This window comes from Bufo bufo, chromosome 2, assembly GCF_905171765.1.
Source record: "Bufo bufo chromosome 2, aBufBuf1.1, whole genome shotgun sequence".
NCBI classification, from domain to species: Eukaryota; Metazoa; Chordata; class Amphibia; order Anura; family Bufonidae; genus Bufo; species Bufo bufo.
The window spans coordinates 346,264,236-346,284,835 of NC_053390.1; positions in this window are offsets into that span (position 1 = coordinate 346,264,236).

Genomic DNA, 20,600 nt, shown 5'->3' on the forward strand with positions numbered 1-20,600 from the left:
TCTGGGCGAGCAGAAGATGGGATTGACAGACAGCTCCCTTCGGCTGAGGTGGTGGAGCCTTGACTAGCTGAAACTGGGTGCGTGCCACTGGGTGATGTAGCGGTTTCTGCGGCAGGCTGGACCACCACAACAGCAAAAGTGAACTGCGTATATATTTATATTTTTCCACAGATAAAAGCCACTAAAGACTTTTTAACATAGCACTTCCACCCCAATAACTAATTGCTGGAATGACAGAGCTGTATTATGAGACTATCTGGATCCCCATGTAATGTTTCTGTGCACTTGTAAATCTCTTTTTTTCACAATGAGGATTTTCCTATGACTCTCTCTATAGCATCTGCACACGCCTCTCCCTGCCTGTGAAATGATTCCTCTCACTATCCTTTGCCTGCACTAGTAAATCGCTTCTTTCCTTTTTTTTAACAATTTGTTTTTCTTTCACTCTCCCTAGCGCCTGCATACACTTCTGTCCCTGAACAAAGTACGATAGTGAATGGCCGACTCTAAGATGGCCACTGTATTTATAGTGATGTGACATCACCTGGCTGGCTGGCTGCTGATTGGCTGCATGCATGGCATTATGGGTTATCCCGTCTTCCCAGATTTCCTTGCTCCATGTCCTCACACGTGTAGCCGCCATTTTAGCTGCCATTGTAGGCAGCTAGCCGCCATGTTAGGATAAATTGTGATTCATTACCACGAAGAGCGAGGAAATTTGCATTAATTCAAAATCGATTTTTTTCTGAAATTCGGAACGAATTCGACTTTGTCAGCTTCGATTCGCTAATCTCTAGTGTCAGGTATGCAAATACAGTATGCCTATGCCACTAAAAATGTATGTTCAAATGATGGCACTTTTAGTTATCCTAACCATAATTTCCTCAATTGTGAAAACAAGTATGTTCTACGCACAATATTTTGAATAAAGTATAACAAAAGGCATGTCAGATAGTAACAGTTTACAAGGCTGAAAAAAGATATCTAGTTCAGCCTGTTATCCTGTTATTTTAGAGGAAAGAAATTCCTTCCCAACTCCAATCAGGAGATCAGAATAACTCCCTGGATCAGCGACACATCTCCAGTAATCTAATAACTGTAACCTGTAATATTTTTACACTCCAGAAATGCATCCAGAGCCATGAAAAATCAGGAACTCAAACATCAGACCATTTGTCTGTCACTACGAACCCTACTTGATAAAACCCGTCAAACGGGTTCATAAAATACAGTAGATGCAGTTGAATAGATGCACGTGTTGAGAATATAGTCCTACCACTTTACAAAATCACTAGTCAGACCACAGTCTGTGACTGCAACAAGGGCACATCCTCTGTGTCTGGAGGAAAGAAGGTTTGTACACAAACATAGAAGAGGATTATTTACTGTAACAGCAGTGAGACTATGGAACTCTCTGCCTGAGGAGGTGGTGATGGTGAGTTCACTAAAAGAGTTCAAGAGCGGCCTGGATGTATTTCTGAAGTGGAATAATATTACAGGTTATAGTTATTAGATTACTGGAGAAGAGTCGTTGAGTAATTCTAATTGCCTGATTAGAGTCGGGAAGGATTTTTTTCCCTAAAATTAGGAAAATTGCCTTCTACCTCACCGGGTTTTTTGCCTTCCTCTGGATCAACTTAAAGGATAACAGGCTGAACTGGATGGATAGATGTCTTTTTTCAACCTTACAAACTATGGGGGAGATTTATCAAACTGCTGTAAAGTAGAACTGGCTTAGTTTCCCATAGTAACATCAGATTCCACCTTTCCTTTGAAAGGTGAAATCTGATTGGTTGTTATGGGCAACTAAGCTGGTTCTACTTTACGAAAAAATCAAGTTTTAGGGCGAGCACTCAACACTAGCACCAATAGAATAGGGATAAAATATTTATTAAATCACAATTTGGAACACGTGTACATTTCAATAAAATAAAGGGATAAAATACATACAAAATACCACATATAGGGATAAGAGTCGTGACAGTGACTAGTCAAGAAACTTGGATACTGTGTGGAATCTAACACTTGTGGTGGAACAGCTAATAAGTATTCAGCCAGCACAATAGAATGTAGCCAAGGGCATATATCCCATGTGCAGATGATTTGATCAATCAATAGTGCTGGCTTGTATCCGCGGCTCCAATGTTGATAACGTAGCAGCAACTAAACGCAACAATTGTTCCTATGGTGTGAACACAGGCTACAATGTCCTTCAACAGCGATAGTAGATAATAATAGCTGATATATGCGGCTCCAATGATGATGACGTAATGGAGCGGCTAAGTTCAACAATTGCCGCTAGTGATTAAACACAAGTTTCACTGTCCTTTAACAGTAATAGTACGGTCTAGTAGCCGTACACATTCAATAGTATGCCTGTTCGCATACAAACTGCAACTGTAACGTTCCTACCTTCCTCTTTGATCAATAGCGAGGACGTCTCTGTGGACGTGTGCGGTGGGTAAGCTGCAGGTGGATCGTTCCGGCGTCTGGATGGTGACTGCTGTAATTCGCTGTCTCCAGATATCGCGGGATTACGGAAGCAGTAGGTGTCCTGGACAGCCCAAAGCGCTATTCGGCAAATAATATGTTTGGCGTCCTAGAAATCCATATTCCTCCGATTTAAATTGATGTTTGCATGGCCATGCATAAGATGCGGAGGTGCTTCTGTTACAGGTGTGCGGCCCAGACGCGTTTCGGGAACTCCTTCCCTTCGTCAGTGGACCACTGACGAAGGGAAGGAGTTCCCGAAACGCGTCTGGGCCGCACACCTGTAACAGAAGCACCTCCGCATCTTATGCATGGCCATGCAAACATCAATTTAAATCGGAGGAATATGGATTTCTAGGACGCCAAACATATTATTTGCCGAATAGCGCTTTGGGCTGTCCAGGACACCTACTGCTTCCGTAATCCCGCGATATCTGGAGACAGCGAATTACAGCAGTCACCATCCAGACGCCGGAACGATCCACCTGCAGCTTAACCACCGCACACGTCCACAGAGACGTCCTCGCTATTGATCAAAGAGGAAGGTAGGAACGTTACAGTTGCAGTTTGTATGCGAACAGGCATACTATTGAATGTGTACGGCTACTAGACCGTACTATTACTGTTAAAGGACAGTGAAACTTGTGTTTAATCACTAGCGGCAATTGTTGAACTTAGCCGCTCCATTACGTCATCATCATTGGAGCCGCATATATCAGCTATTATTATCTACTATCGCTGTTGAAGGACATTGTAGCCTGTGTTCACACCATAGGAACAATTGTTGCGTTTAGTTGCTGCTACGTTATCAACATTGGAGCCGCGGATACAAGCCAGCACTATTGATTGATCAAATCATCTGCACATGGGATATATGCCCTTGGCTACATTCTATTGTGCTGGCTGAATACTTATTAGCTGTTCCACCACAAGTGTTAGATTCCACACAGTATCCAAGTTTCTTGACTAGTCACTGTCACGACTCTTATCCCTATATGTGGTATTTTGTATGTATTTTATCCCTTTATTTTATTGAAATGTACACGTGTTCCAAATTGTGATTTAATAAATATTTTATCCCTATTCTATTGGTGCTAGTGTTGAGTGCTCGCCCTAAAACTTGATTTTTCTTTACACACGTCATTAGAGGAGGGGTGTTCCTCTAGTCTGGGCTAGCAGCACCTTCATCCAGAACCCCGCCTGAGGTGAGCCACCATCTTTGAGTTTTTGGTTCTACTTTACACCAGTTTGATATCCCCCTTTGTTATTATAGTAACATGTAGTAACATATGTTTTTTCTCTACATATTAGGTGAAATAATCTCCCTTGTGCCTGAAATGTACCGTTAAAAAGTCGCAAACTAAGTGATTGCGACTTCGTAATTGCGACTTTTTAAAAAATTGTAGCATCTCCCACTTTTTCCTCCTCTCTCTTCAATTTTCATAAAGGGGTGTGGTAAGGGCAGGAAAGGGGAGTAGCCAGCAACCGCAACAAATATATCTTCAGTTACGCCAGTTTTCGGGTGTAAATGAAGCCAGAAATCTACGGCTGCTCAGATTTGCCAAGAATTTCTGTTTCGGCACACCTTTTCAAGCTTGTTTTGCATGAATCCAGTAAAACGGCTCACGGTGCCATTTTATTGCACATGTTGCAAGAAAAAGCACAAGGGAGGTAGATTAATAAGGCCTGACTCACAGGCCAACAGATAGCCTGGATAAGCCAATCAGTACTGCAGCAGTCAGGGAAGTAACTTTGCAGAATGACTAGAATGTCATTCTGTGTTAGGCTGTGAATGAGAGGAGCTTCTATTCCAGTGTTAAGGGCAGTTAAGGGAAAGGTAAGAAAGAAGAATAATTGTATATAAAAAGGAAAAGCAGGGAAAGCTTTCAGGCAGGGAGTGAGAAGTGAGCAGTTGAGGCTGGGTGTGCCTCCTAGCAGAACCTAAAACGTAGCTAACTGTAAAAAAAATATATATTTTTCCCATTATAACAGAAATGCAGCTTTGTTTTTAGTGTTTAGTGTTAGTGTTGGGGAATAAGCTCAATACAACTATACAACAAATGTTTTACCATCCAGAGGATAGATAATGTTTGAAATCAAAGTGAAAACACCCAAAATAATAATCCGAAATCTGGGACAGAGAATCTCCAGACAGTTCAAGTTTTTTTGCAACAAAATAGCAATACAAGTGTGTGACTCAGGGGGTAGGGGTTTTTCTGCGTGAGGGGGGTTGTTAAAATAGCAATACAAGTGTGCAATGTGTATTTTACAATACTTAGGGTAGCATTTGAAATGAAAGCATGTAAAATACTAGTCTGAAATCTGTGTCAGGGCATCTCCAGACAGTTAAAGTGTTGGCGTGGGGGAAATAATCTCATAGTAGGTTGACAACTCTAGATAAAGCTTTTTCAGAATCTGTATATTTGAACGCACATAGGACTTTAGGCCCAAATTGTCAGTAGCGGTGTCTTCTTGTCCTATTTAAATTTGCGATATTTCGCAAATATTTGGGCAAATATTCACCATATATTCGAGAATTCGCGAATTCATGATCTCCAGGCATTATTTTCTTGATTGCGAAAATTCGCATAAAATTCGCATAAATTTCGCATAAACTATGTGCATAAAAAATTCGCATGAACTGTCATTTAAAAAAAAACTATTTAGCGATATTCTAAATATTCGCGAATTCTCGAAGTGCCGATATTCGCGATTAAAATTCGCAATTTGAATATTCGTGATCTACACTAATTGTGGATTGGATGGCACACTCTTCTTCTTCATGTCTTGGATCCAGGTGTCACAGCATTACTCCTATACCTCCTCCTTGCAGCCCCAGAAAAGCCTTTTGGTTGTATCATCTCTGCCATTCTCTGCCAAAACTCCACCATTCCCTTATCGCAAGCAGTCAAGAGAGTTTCCTTATTTCATTGGTCAAAATGGTGATACTACCACAATTTCTGTATGTGCTCAGGAATACACCTACCTGGATAGAAGATAAATATTTTAAACTCATGGAAAGAATAATTAATGATTTAGTGTGGGGAAGAAAACGAGTCCGGTTAAAATTGGAACATCTATACAAACCACTGGAATATGTGGGTTTAAATCTCCCCTATCTTAAAGGGTACTTTATTGCTGCCCAGCTACTGATGTGTTATGTATCGAAAAATAGTGCGCTTAGTAGGGAGCTGTTCATATAATAATATATTTACCCTTTTGGAATCTGGGCTATTGAGTAGTCAAGAGCGGGGTCATAGAGAGACTATAAAATTACTTTCGAAAGTGTGGGCTACTACTAGAACATGGCTAAAGGTAAAGGGTTCACTCACATTCACCACCATAGACTTCAATAGGCAGGCGAATTTTAAAAAACCACAGGGACTCTTTCTGGCCACAATAGTGATGGAAAAGTTGTTTCAAGGGGACTAACACCTGGACTGTGGCATGCCGGAGGGGGATCCATGACAAAACTCCCATGGAAAATTACATAGTTGACGCAGAGTCTGGTTTTAATCCATAAAGGGCATAAATCACCTAACATTCCTAAATTGTTTGGAATACCGTGCTTTAAAACATCAGGTATGATGTTGTATCGATCAGGTAGTGTAAGGGTTATGCCCGCTACACAGTGACAGACCAAACTCCCCGTTTAACGCACCGCAAACAACCGCAAACAGTCCATGTGCACAACCGCAATCTCCCCATTTGCACAAGGTTGAATACCAAGCTAGCCATGTCCCTGACTCCTCTTATTATAAGGTGTGTTAAGTAGTACTATTCTTATCAGTTTAATCCCTGTTACGTCCCCTATCAGGGGACGTGTATATGGAATAGATTTTAGGAACCGGGAGATGGAAAAAGATGCTTGGTCGGTCCTCCTACGTCCAATTTGGGGCACTGCGCGTGCAATCTACTGTGCCACCAGATAGGAGCGGTGTGTTAAGTAGTACTATTCTTATCAGTTTAATCCCTGTTACGTCCCCTATCAGGGGACGTGTATATGGAATCGATTTTAGGAACCGGGAGATGGAAAAAGATGTTTGGTCGGTCCTCCTACGTCCAATTTGGGGCACTGCGCGTGCAATCTACTGTGCCACCAGATAGGAGCGGTGTGTTAAGTAGTACTATTCCTATCAGTTTAATCCCTGTTACGTCCCCTATCAGGAGACATGTATATGGAATCGATTTTAGGAACCGGGAGATGGAAAAAGATGCTTGGTCGGTCCTCCTACGTACAATTTGGGGCACTGCGCGTGCAATCTACTGTGTCACCAGATAGGAGCGGTGTGTTAAGTAGTACTATTCCTATCAGTTTAATCCCTGTTACGTCCACTAGTATTATTATTATTATTATTATTACTATTATTATTATTATTATAAGGTGTGTTAAGTAGTTCTATTCCTATCAGTTGAATCCCTGTTATGTCCCCTATCAGGGGACGTGTATGGAATAGATTTTAGACAACCGCAAAGAGTTGTCAATAGTTGATACACTCATGACATAAATTTTATACCTCTATGCGTCAATCTTGGTGGAGTGATGACTGTGCTCGTGCGCACATTGGGGAGATTGCAGTCGATGGCGGTGCTGAGGTCGTGCTGAGGTAGTTCAGTGACAGTTAAGTGACCCAGAAAACAATGATTCTGCAGTGTGGGCCCATTGTTGGCCTAGTAGGCTTTAATGATCACCTTAGATGATCACAAAGAAAATTAATGTTTTTTCTATGCAAAATTATCCAGCCGATCGCTTTTGGTCTGTTCACAATGAAGCAACGACCTTATTATCTGGGGTGAGCCAACATTGCCATTGCCAACACACTCATAGAGGTGGTCGCTTCATTGTGATACGCAAGCCCCTTCACCACAACAAGGTAACGATCACGAAGGGGAATTGACACATGTATGTGACTTTTTTTTTTTTTTTGGTTTTTGAAGCCACAGTGCAGCACCAGAGGCCAGAAAAATTAGGCATGTACACATGCCTGAAAAATTAGGTATTGTTGCAGCCGCTGCTGTAGCAGTGGCCAGAAAAATTGATGTTTCCCAAGCAGAAAGTGCCCTAAAACATTGCGGCTTGAACCCTAGTTGGTGGCGGATAAGTCACGCAAGTCATCCAGCATTCAGAGATAAAATACAGCAGCATGTGGACCATTTTTAGCCCAAGGCAGCTCATCTCATCAGGCCTTTTTTAGTCGAATGTATCGCCCACTGTCAGTCCCTTCGGGATCCATCCCTCATTCATCTTAATAAAGGTGAGGTAATCTAGACTTTTTTGACCTAGGCGACTTCTCTTCTCAGTGACAATACCTCCTGCTGCACTGAAGGTCCTTTCTGACAGGATACTTGAAGCGGGGCAGGCCAGAAGTTCTATAGCAAATTGGGATAGCTCATGCCACAGGTCAAGACTGCACACCCAGTAGTCAAGGGGTTCATCGCTCCTCAGAGTGTCGATATCTGCAGTTAAGGCGAGGTAGTCTGCTACCTGTCGGTCGAGTCGTTCTCTGAGGGTGGACCCCGAAGGGCTGTGGCGATGCGTAGGACTTAAAAAGCTCTACATGTCCTCCATCAACAACACGTCTGTAAAGCCTGTCCTGTCCTTGCCGGCGTGGTCGTGGGAGGAGGAGGATTACTTTCACCTCTTCCCCTGTTAGATTCCTGTTGTGCTGTGACATCACCCTTATACGCTGTGTAAAGCATACTTTTTAATTTATTTTGGAACTGCTGCATCCTTTCCGACTTGCGGTAATTCGGTAACATTTCAGGCACTTTCTGCTTATACCGGGGGTCTAGTAGCGTGGCCACCCAGTACAGGTCGTTCTCCTTCAGCCTTTTTATACGAGGGTCCCTCAACAGGCACGACAGCATGAAAGACCTCATTTGCACAAGGTTGGATGCTGAGCTACTCATGTCCCGTTCCTCGTCCTCAGTGATCTCACTGAAGGTATGTTCTTCCCCCCAGCCACCTACAACACCACAGGTACCAGATAGGTGACAACGAGCACCCTGGGATGCCTGTTGTGGTTGGTCTTCCTCCTCCTCCTCAAAGCCACATTCCTCCTCTGACTGCTCTTCCTCACAATACTCTTCCAGCGTTGCCGCAGGTCCAGCAAGCGATGCTGATAAGGCTGTTTCTTGTGGTGATGGTGACCACAACTCTTCCTCTTCCTCTTCAAGCTCATCTACGGCCTGATCCAGCACTCTTCGCAGGGCACACTCAAAAATAAATGGTATGATGTCGCTGATGGTGCCTTCGGTGCGACTGACTAGGTTTGTCACCTCCTCAAAAGGACGCATGAGCCTACAGGCATTGCGCATGAGCGTCCAGTAATGTGGCAAAAAAATTCCCAGCTCCGCAGAGGCTGTCCTAGCACCCCGGTCATACAAATACTTGTTGACGGCTTTTTCTTGTTGGAGCAGGCGGTCGAACATTAGGAGTGTTGAATTCCAATGTGTCGGGCTGTCGCAAATCAAGCGCCTCACTGGCATGTTGTTTCGCCGTTGGATATCTGAAAAGTGCGCCTTGGCCGTGTAGGAATGCCTGAAATGGCCACACACCTTCCTTGCCTTCTTCAGGACATCTTGTAATCCTGCGTACTTATGCACAAAGCGTTGTACGGTGAGATTACACACATGTGCCATGCACGGCACATGTGTCAACTTGCCCAAATTCAATGCTGCCAACAAATTGCTTCCGTTGTCACACACCACTTTGTCGATCTCCAGTTGGTGCGGAGTCAGCCACTGATCCACCTGTGCATTCAGAGCAGAAAGGAGTGCTGGTCCGGTGTGACTCTCTGCTTTCAGGCAAGTCAAATCCAAGACGGCGTGACACTGTCGTATCCGGGATGTAGAATCTTACTCATCTCAAGGACTGATTTCTATGCCTGCAGCGCCGGATAGTGGTCTGACATTTTTAAGAATTTCTGATGTGGAGCAAGACGCAGCAGCAGAAGAGGACTCAGCCAAGGAGGTTATGGAAGAGGATGGAGTAGGAGGAGTAGAGGAGGTGGCAGCAGGCCTGCCTGCAAGTCGTGGCGGTGTCACCAACTCCTCTGCAGAGCCACGCATTCCATGCTTGGCAGCCGTCAGCAGGTTTGCAGACCAGGTATCAGTGGTCAGATGAATCCTTACCCCAACACTGTGTGCCAGACATGCCATTACTTCCTTTTGCACAATCGAGTACAGGTTGGGGATTGCCTTTTGTGCAAAGAAATTTCAGCCGGGTACCTTCCACTGCGGTGTCCCAATAGCTACAAATTTTTTGAAAGCCTCAGACTCCACCAGCTTGTATGGTAAAAGCTGGCAGGCTAAGAGTTCCGACAAGCCAGCTGTCAGACTCCGGGCAAGGGGGTGACTTTGTGACATTGGCTTCTTATGCTCAAACATGTCTTTCATAGACACCTGACTGTGGGCAGATGAGCAGGAACTGCTCAAGGCGAGAGACGGAGTAGCGGATGGTTGAGAGGGGGCAAGGAGGACAGCAGTGGTTGACGTGGCTGAAGATGCTGGACCAGGAGGAGGATGGTGGCTTTGAGTTTGTGTGCTGCTTGTACTCATGTGTTGATCCCATAGGCGTTTGTGATGTGCGATCATGTGCCTTCGCAAAGCAGTTGTACCTAGGTGGGTGTTGGACTTCCCACGACTCAGTTTCTTTTGGCACAGGTTGCAAATGGCATCGCTGTTGTCAGAGAAAGACACACAAAAAAAATGCCACACTGCTGAGCTCTGCAATGACGGTATTCTGGTGGTGGCAACAGCATGCGTTGATTGGCGTGCTGTCTGGCTGACCCCGGAGGCCGATGCATGCTGTCTGACTGTGCCACTAGCTCCTTGCGACGACCTCCTCCTGCTTCCAACTCGTCTCCTCCTCCTCTCAGAACTTTCCACCTGTTCTTGTTCTCTTCGAGCGGGCACCCACGTGACATCCACGGACACATCATCATCAACCGCTTCACTTGTATCTGACAAATCAGCAAAGGAAGCAGCAGCGGGTACAACATCATCATCATCACACCGTACGTCCATGTGTGTAATGCTGCCTGACTGAGACATATCCCTGTTATCTACATCCTCTGGCAATAATTGTTGCGCATCACTCATTTCTTCCAACTGATGTGTAAATAACTCCTCTGACAGATCAAGTGAAGTGGCTGTGGTGCTAGTGTTGGTGGTGGCGGCAGGCGGGCGAGTGGTAACTTGAGAGGTGCCCGAAGCTGAGCTGGAGGAGGATGGTGCGTCAAGGTTCCGATCGGAAGCTGTAGAAGATTGGGTGTCCTGTGTTAGCCAGTCAACTATGTCCTCAGAACTTTTCGAGTTCAGGGTACGTGGCCTCTGAACACTGGGCATTATTCTAGGGCCAAAGGGAATCACAGCACCACGACCATGACGGCCCCTGCGGGGTGGCCTGCCTGTCATTTTTTTTAGATTCGTTAAGTTGTACTATGCGTGCAAGCTACTGTGACACCAGATATGAGTTGCGCTGTTGACACTATGCACTTACAGCTGGGCCTTAAACACACAAACACGTATATTGACCTATGTATTTATATCTATTTATTTATTCATATCTCCCATCCCACACCATCATCAATCGATAGATTATATGGATGTATTCATATCACTCCTACCTGATATATATTTTTATTAATATCATTACATATATATTTTTATTTTTTTCATTATGTATAGCTCCATTTTTACTATGTCTTCAGTTTTATTATATTTATATCATGCTTTCATACTATTCCAATTTTATTGTCATAAATGCATTGACTTTTAATTGAATATATATATCTATTGAGATATACTATTCATCCCAATCTTGTTTATGGAAGTCCAGCACACAATTTACTCAACCCCCAAAAAAGAAAAAAATCTCCTGACCACTCCTACAACTACTAATTGGATCCAATTAGATCCATATAAATCTCCAAGAAGAAATAGGCCACTCATTCCCACTGATGAAGGAGCAGTAAGCTCCGAAACGCGTATGGGGTATTGAGCCAAGCCCATTGTAACTAGCTAGCACCAGGATCCTACAACCAAAGAAAAGCTCCGGAGCCTATTTTCCCTCCTGCAAGCTGTAACGTCTCTTCCCGCCACCTATCTCCACGTGGCAAGCTGTTATTGAATTGAGCGGGAGATCCCTCACACGTATGTGACGTCACCGGAAGTGACGAAGAGCAGCAGCAAACCAACGGCCGGATCACACAGCGGGCGCGAAGAACACACGTGGACGCCAACCTGCAGGCAGGAGCCGCTCCCCGATCCACTGACGGCCCCGATCCATGACGGCCACCAGGAGGGTAATGTACCTGCTTTAACAGCAGCAATTGATGACCACATAGTACTATCACCAAATCGGATACGATTGATTCTCAAATAATAAGGAGATATCTATTCTGCACTATTCTACATTACTTCTTATAGAAGCTTTGGATTTTTCAGGAGACTATACCACAATATATTGCTGGATATCGAAACTTGAGACTGTAATTTCCTCCTACAGGTCTACAAGACATTTCCTATTATTCCCCCTTCCTCAACAGGATTTCTTTCACTAATTGATATTTTATGTTATTTATGATCTATCAGGATAAGTGACATTATACATGAGGATACGTTATCAACTCCTTTTACCTAAGACTGAATTTTCTTAAACAGATCCATTTTTATACAGACTTCTATCCATTTTTCTACAGACTTCTAGGACTTTTATTCTTTCTTTAACAGGATTTTGTAGAATCAATATGTTGTTATTCTAATGTGCTTTATTCATACTGCTATTTTATGTATGTAATTTTACTACTTTGATACAACCTCCTATCATATTTTACTACATAAGGCATATCTAGCCACCCCTTAATAAATATATTAATTTATTTACCCATACAACACAAATGTTCTGAGTGCCATCCCTTTCCTTCCTTGCACGTGTGTGCAACTGACTGCTATTTATTCACAGTCAAAATTGTTGTTTTTCTTTAAATGGAATCAAATGTTACACCAGATATGAGTTGCGCTGTAGTGACACTATGGACTTGCAGCTGGGCCTTAAACACACAAACATGTGTGTGCAACTGACTGCTATTTATTTACAGTCAAAATAGTTGTTTTTCTTTAAATGGAATCGAATGTGACACCAGATATGAGTTGCGCTGAAGTGACACTATGCGCTTGCAGCTGGGCCTTAAACACACAAACACGTGTGTGCAACTGACTGCTATTTATTCACAGTCAAATTTTTTTATTTTTTTTAAATGGATTCGAATGTGACACCAGATATGAATGACGCCGAAGTGACACTATGCGCTCGCAGCTGTGCAGCTGGGCCTTAAACACACAAACATGTGTGTGCAACTGACTGCTATTTATTCCCAGTCAAAATTGTTGTTTTTCTTTAAATGGAATCGAATGTGACACCAGATATGAATGGCGCTGAAGTGACACTATGCTCTTGCAGCTGGGCCTTAAACACACAAACACGTGTGTGCAACTGACTGCTATTTATTCACAGTCAAAATTGTTGTTTTTCTTTAAATGGCCAAAACAAATAAAAGCGGCCAAACTAGAGACCGAGAGATTAATTGCCAAAGAGAGTAAAACTAACCCTAAAATGTTCTTCAATTATATAAATGTTAAAAAGTATAAATCTGAAGGTGTCGGCCCTTTAAAGAGTAATGAGGGGGGAGTCGCAGAGAGCGACGAGGTGAAAGCAAAGCTGTTAAATATTTTTTTCTCCAATGTATTCACTGAGGAAAATAAACTGTCAGATGAAATGCTGAATGTTAATTCCCCATTAAAAGTGTCCTGTCTGACCCAGGAAGAAGTACAACAGCGACTTAAAAAGATTAAAATAGACAAATTGCCAGGACTGGATGGCATACACCCCCGTATCCTAAGGGAATTAAGTAATGTCATAGCCAGACCCTTATTTCTGATATTTGCCGACTCTATACTGACAGGGAATGTCCCACAGGATTGGCGCATGGCAAATGTGGTGCCGATATTCAAAAAGGGTCCAAAAACAGAGCCTGGAAACTATAGGCCGGTAAGTTTAACATCTGTTGTGGGTAAACTGTTTGAAGGTTTTCTGAGAGAGGCTATCTTAGAGCATCTTAACGGAAATAAGCAAATAACGCCATATCAGCATGGCTTCGTGAGGGATCGGTCATGTCAAACTAATTTAATCAGTTTCTATGAGGAGGTAAGTTCTAGACTTGACAGCGGCGAATCAATGGATGTTGTATATCTGGACTTCTCCAAAGCATTTGACACTGTACCACATAAAAGGTTAGTATATAAAATGAGAATGCTTGGACTGGGAGAAAATGTCTGTAAGTGGGTAAGTAACTGGCTCAATGATAGAAAACAGAGGGTGGTTATTAACGGTACATACTCAGATTGGGTCACCGTCACTAGTGGGGTACCTCAGGGGTCAGTATTGGGCCCTATTCTCTTCAATATATTTATTAATGATCTTGTAGAAGGCTTGATTAGTAAAATATCAATTTTCGCAGGTGACACTAAACTGTGCAAAGTAATTTACACTGAAGAGGACAGTATACTACTACAGAGGGATCTGGATAGATTGCAGGCTTGGGCAGATAAGTGGCAGATGAGGTTTAACACTGACAAATGTAAAGTTATGCACATGGGAAGGAATAATGCAAGTCACCCGTACATACTAAATGGTAAAACACTCGGTAACACTGACATGGAAAGGATCTAGGAATTTTAATAAACAGCAAACTAAGCTGCAAAAACCAGTGTCAGGCAGCTGCTGCCAAGGCCAATAAGATAATGGGTTGCATCAAAAGGGGCATAGATGCCCGTGATAAGAACATATTCCTACTACTTTACAAATCATTAGTCAGACCACACATGGAGTACTGTGTACAGTTCTGGGCTCCAGTGAACAAGGCAGACATAGCAGAGCTGGAGAGGGTCCAGAGGAGGGCAACTAAAGTAATAACTGGAATGGGGCAACTACAGTACCCTGAAAGATTATCAAAATTAGGGTTATTCACGTTAGAAAAAAGACGACTGAGGGGAGATCTAATTACTATGTATAAATATATCAGGGGGCAGTACAGAGATCTATCCCATCAGCTATTTATCCCCAGGACTGTGACTGTGACGAGGGGACATCCTCTGCGTTTGGAGGAAAGAAGGTTTGTACACAAACATAGAAAAGGATTCTTTACGGGTAAGAGCAGTGAGGACTATGGAACTCTCTGCCTGAGGAGGTGGGTGATGGTGAGTACAATAAAGGAATTCAAGAGGGGCCTGGATGTATTTCTGGAGCGTAATAATATTACAGGCTATAGCTACTAGAAGGGTCGTTGATCCAGGGAGTTATTCTGATTGCCTGATTGGAGTCGGGAAGGAATTTTTTATTCCCTAAAGTGAGGAAAATTGGCTTCTACCTCCAGGTTTTTTTTGCCTTCCTCTGGATCAACTTGCAGGATAACAGGCCGAACTGGATGGACAAATGTCTTTTTTCGGCCTTATGTACTATGTTACTATGAATGTGACACCAGATATGAATGGCGCTGAAGTGACACTATGCGCTTGCAGCTGGGCCTTAAACACACAAACACGTGTGTGCAACTGACTGCTATTTATTCAGTCAAAATTATTATTATTTTTTTTAATGGAATCGAATGTGACACCAGATATGAGTTGCACTGGTGACACTGTGCACTTGCAGGGCATGAAACACACGCGCGTGCCGGCAACTGACTGCTATTATATTACAGTCCAAAAAGTTTATATATATTTTTTTTTATGGAATCAAATGTGACACTGGGCAAGTGGGCAAAGTATACGCTGTGAGCCTGACACACACGCTGGCAGGCAGGCAACTGCAATTAGATTACACAGGAAAAAAAAAAAAAAGCAGACTGATGTTCTAGCCCTAAAAAGGGCTTTTTGGGGTGCTGTCCTTACAGCAGAGATCAGATGAGTCCTTCAGGACTGTAGTGGACACTGAATACACTGGCCTAGCTATCGATTTCCCTATTAAATCAGCAGCAGCTACACTGTCCCTCCTCTCACTAAGAATGCAGCTTCCGAATGAATCTAAAATGGATGCTGTCCAGGAGGTGGGAGGGTCTGGGAGGGAGGGTCTGCTGCTGATTGGCTGGAATGTGTCTGCTGACTGTGAGGTACAGGGTCATTAGGAACCCAGCTCTAAGTTGAAATCGCAATGCGATTAATATATCCTGTATTAATCGCATTGCGATTACAACTTAGTCAAATTTGTGACACTGCAGCTTCAGAATGAATCTAAGATGGATGCTGTCCTTGCTTTTTGATAGGAGGTGGGAGGGTCTGGGAGGGAGGGTATGCTGATTGGCTGTAATGTGTCTGCTGACTGTGAGGTACAGGGTCATTAGGAACCCAGCTCTAAGTTGAATTTGCAATGCGATTAATATATCCCTGTATTAATCGCATTGCGATTACAACTTAGTCAAATTTGTGACACTGCAGCTTCCGAATGAATCTAAGATGGATGCTGTCCAGGAGGTGGGAGGGTCTGGGAGGGAGGGTATGATGCTGATTGGCTGGAATGTGTCTGCTGACTGTGAGGTACAGGGTCAAAGTTTACTTCAATAATGACGAATAGGGGTGGACCGAACATCGCATATGTTCGCCCGCCGTGGCGAAAGCGAACAAGCGATGTTCGCCGGGAACTATAGGGATAAGGGGAAAAAAAAGTTATTAAATATGCAGAGTGTTTACTCAAATTTCTTGTTTACTGTAATCTGTTTTGATATATTAATAAAGATAATTAATAAAAAAAATAAAAAAAGAGAGAGTTTCCTTATTGAGGACTTATGTGAGTGCAGTCACCATTTGGACTGCCCTGAAGAGGAGGTTCAGGAGGAGGCTGGGGACCCCATGCATAGCTGTGTTGTTGGTGGTAATATTGGCACCTGTAGCCACGATATTGGTGGTGGGGGCAGCTACAGTGACAGGGTAAATACAGAGCAGGGAATGAGGAAAGGGGCAAGGAACCCACCATGATATCTCACAGTCTGATAAAAGTCACAGGGTAGAAGATGACTTTGATGATGATTGCGTGTGGACAGGACCTGGGAGCTGGTTCGGAGTTCCAAGAGGGCGCGATATCTGAGAAGCAGGTAGTGGCCACTGTAGCAATATAGAGTGGAGGCAATGTATGGCACCCCAGTCCAACACTGACTCCCATCCTCTGTACCGGCTCCCTCAGGGAATCGCTGTATCTGCAGGGTAAAGATTCCTCTGCTACTGAATGAACATAGCTTCTTATAGAAAGACTGTGCCCACTGCCTACAAGACCATATTAGCAAAAGCCAGATGTTATTTTAAAAAGTTAACTAGCAGAGTTACAGCACTGCGACATTTCTAAATCCTTTTTTTTTTTTTCCCAGCTTTATACTTTTAATACGGTAGATCAATGGACAGAAAATTCTCTAGTGCTAGAGATGTTCATAGACTTAAAAACAGATGTGTTTCTGAAGTATAAACTTTATTATACATAAAAAACTTGCAAGTAGCCATTATAATTTTCATTTAGTACTTTTTGTTGATATAGACTAGTTAGTCAAGATTATTAACATACATTTATTTATGAATAGTTTTTTTCACATTACTATATTTCTGTATGTCCTTTGTCATCCATTTATATAATGTGATTACTCGTCATCATAGCCACAGAGTGCAGCCAATACAGTCTCATAGTCCCCGCTTGATTTATCCTAAAATAAAAAGGATATGTTCAATTACCAAATATCGTTCTTACTAAAATATAGCAATTATGTTCATGATCTTGTCTCTGTTCCATCCCTTGTGCGGGTATCCTTACATAGTGTGACCGGGCTGCATATGGATCACATATGGATCCAATGGCAGGACTGCACAGTGTATGGGCATCCTACACATAGGAAACAATTGTTCAACACACAGTTGTCAGCCCCCTCTTTCCCATTCCCATTATGCTGAATGTGCATTTTATTTCATTGGAGCAGTTTAGGGTACTGTTTATCTCTAGGCCAAAGAAAGGGGGGGGGGGGCCCATCCTGTCTGGTACAGTACCAGTCAAAAGTTTGAATACACTTTTCAACATTGTATGAAATAGAATATTTCTATATTGCAGATTCATATTGTGGACATGAAAATGATGAAGGAACACATATGGAATTAAGTAGTAAACAAAAATGTATTAAACAAACCAGAATATCTATTATATTGTAGATTCTTCAAAGTAGCCCCCATTTTGCTTTAATGACAACTTCACACACTCATGACATTTTCTCATTTCGCTTCATGAGGTAGTCATCTGAAAAAGCTTTCAATTAACAGGTACAGTATGCCTTGTCAAGAGGTAATTTGTGGAGTATCTTGCCTTGATAATGTGTTTGAGACCCCCATTTGTGTTGTGCAAGGGTAGGATTGGTATACAGTTCCAGACAGTATTTAGCCCTATTCCACTACTATTCTTATCCACATAATGGCAAAAACCACTCAACTAAGTAAAGAGAAACAGCACTGCACCACTACTTAAAGATATGGAAGGCAGTCAAACTGGAAAATTTCCAGAAGTTTAAAATTATCCTAAAGTGCAGTCATGAAAACTAGGGTGGAAGGGAAGCAAAGTATCCCTTGTGGACTTTGATTCAAATTTCAGGAAAAATCTGATTTGCCACAAAGCCAAATTTCCTCGCTCTTCATGGTAATGAATCAATTTTTCCTAAAATGGTGGCTAAAAGTAAAAAATAATTATACTCACCTTATCTACTTTATTGTGGAGAGGCCGTCTGCTCTCGTCTTGATTGAAGAATACTCACCAAAGGACCTGCAACGAGCGTGAAGATGTCACCATGTGATCACGCTGGCTGTGTGCGGTGATGTAATCAGTGATGAAGTCACCGCATGTGGCCAGCGTGGTGACATCTTCATGCTCTCCACAGGTCCTTTGGTGGGTCTTCTTCAATCAAGATTAGAGAGGATGGCTTTTTAACCCTGGATTAACCGCTTAGCCCCTGAATGTGAGTTTGAATGTAGCATCTGAGGGGTAAAGGACGGGATGCATGATCGCCACTCCCCGTCTTTGCACCTGCTCCATGTGCTTGACCAATTTAGGTGAAGCTGGCAAATAAATTTTTTAAAATATTCGCTTATTTCTAATGAAAACCAAATGGTATGCTGAAACTGGATGTCATGAGGAAAGGAAGATTACGTTAAAGCCAAGTTACCAACCTCAAAAGCCCCAAATTAACAGCACCTCAAGTTAGAGCCTACATAAATGCTTTAGGCCCCTTTCACACGAGCACATTTTTAATGTGGGTGCAATGCGTGAAGTGAACGCATAGCACCCGCATTGAATCCTGACCCATTCATTTCAATGGGTCTGTGCACCATCATTTCTCTGTTGCGTGAGATTCTCAGCATGTTCTATATTCTGTATTTTTCACGCAGCCCTGGTCCCATAGTAGTGAATGGGGCTTCAGTGAAAAAACTGTACTTTAGGCCTCATGCACATGACCGTTACGTTTTTTGCGGTCCGCAAAACACGGAAGCCACCCGTGTGCCTTCCGCTATTTGCGGAACAGAACAAGCGGCCCATTGTAGAAATGCCTATTCTTGTCCGCAAAACGGACAAGAATAGGACATGTTATATTTTTTTTTGCGGGGCCACGGAATGGAGCAACGGATGCGGACAGCACACGGTCGTGTGCATGAGGCCTTAGTCTGATGAGTCAAAATGTATCATTTTTTTGTTCCAACCTCTATGTCTTTGTAAGATGCAGAAAGGATGAACGGATGGCTTCTACATGTGTAATTCCTACCATAAAGTATGGAGGAGGAGATGTGATGGTGAGCAAGTGACATTGTTGGTGATTTATTCAAAATTCAAGGGACATGGAAACCAGCATGGCTACCAGAGCGTTCTGCAACAACATGCCAAACCACAAGGTTTGTAGTTAGTGGGATCAGCATTTGTTTTTCAACAGGACAATGACCTGAACACACTTGCAGGCTATGTAAGGGCTATTTGATCAATAAATAGAGTGATGGAGTACTGTGTCAGATGACATGACCTCCCACAATCACAATCTTAACAGTACTGACATGGTTTGAGATCTAGTGATGAGCGGCAGGGGCAATATTCGAATTTGCGATATTTCACAAATATTTGGGCGAATATTCGCCATATATTCGAGAATTCGCGAATTCATGATCTCCAGGCATTATTTTCTTGAATGCGAAAATTCGCATAAAATTCGCATGAAATTCGCATAAAATATTCACATAACAATTCCCATGAACTGGTATTTTTAAAAAAATCGAATATTCACGATTACGAATATATTTAGCGATATTCTAAATATTCGCGAATTCTCGAAATGCCGATATTCGCGATTAAAATTCGCAATTCGAATATTCGTGATCAACACCATTGAGATCAATTGGGCAGCAGAGTGAAGAAAAGCTTAGCACCTCTGAGAACTCCTTAAAAACTATTGTAAAACCATTGTAGGCGACTACCTCATGAAGCTTGATTGAGAGAATGCCACGAGTGTGCATCACTGTCATTAAAACAAAAGGAAATACTTTGAAGAATCTAAAATATAAAACATATTCTGGTTTAACACTTTATTGTTTACTACTCATTCCATATGTGTTCCTTAGCAGTGATGGCAAGTCCTTACCTTTGACTGTGTGCGAGCCGGTCTGAAATGAAATGCGATCACCGGGAGCAGGCAGTTCCGAGAACAGTCGCCGGGGGCCTTCATCGGGCTGTTCTCGGAACTGCCTGCACCCGGAGACCGCATTTCATTTCAGACCGGCTCATGCACAGGCACAGGTAAGGACTTACCTGTGCATCGCCGGACTTGTCAGTTAAGATGGCAGCTCGCATGTGTTCGCGGGCGAACACGGCGAACTGGCCATCACTGTTCCTTAGTAGTTTTCATTTCCTTAATATGAATCTACAATGAAGGGAAGAAAAAAAAGTTATAATTAATTTATATATATATATATATATATATATATATACAGTTGCAAGAAAAAGTATGTGAACCCATTGGAATGATATGGATTTCTGCACAAATTGGTCA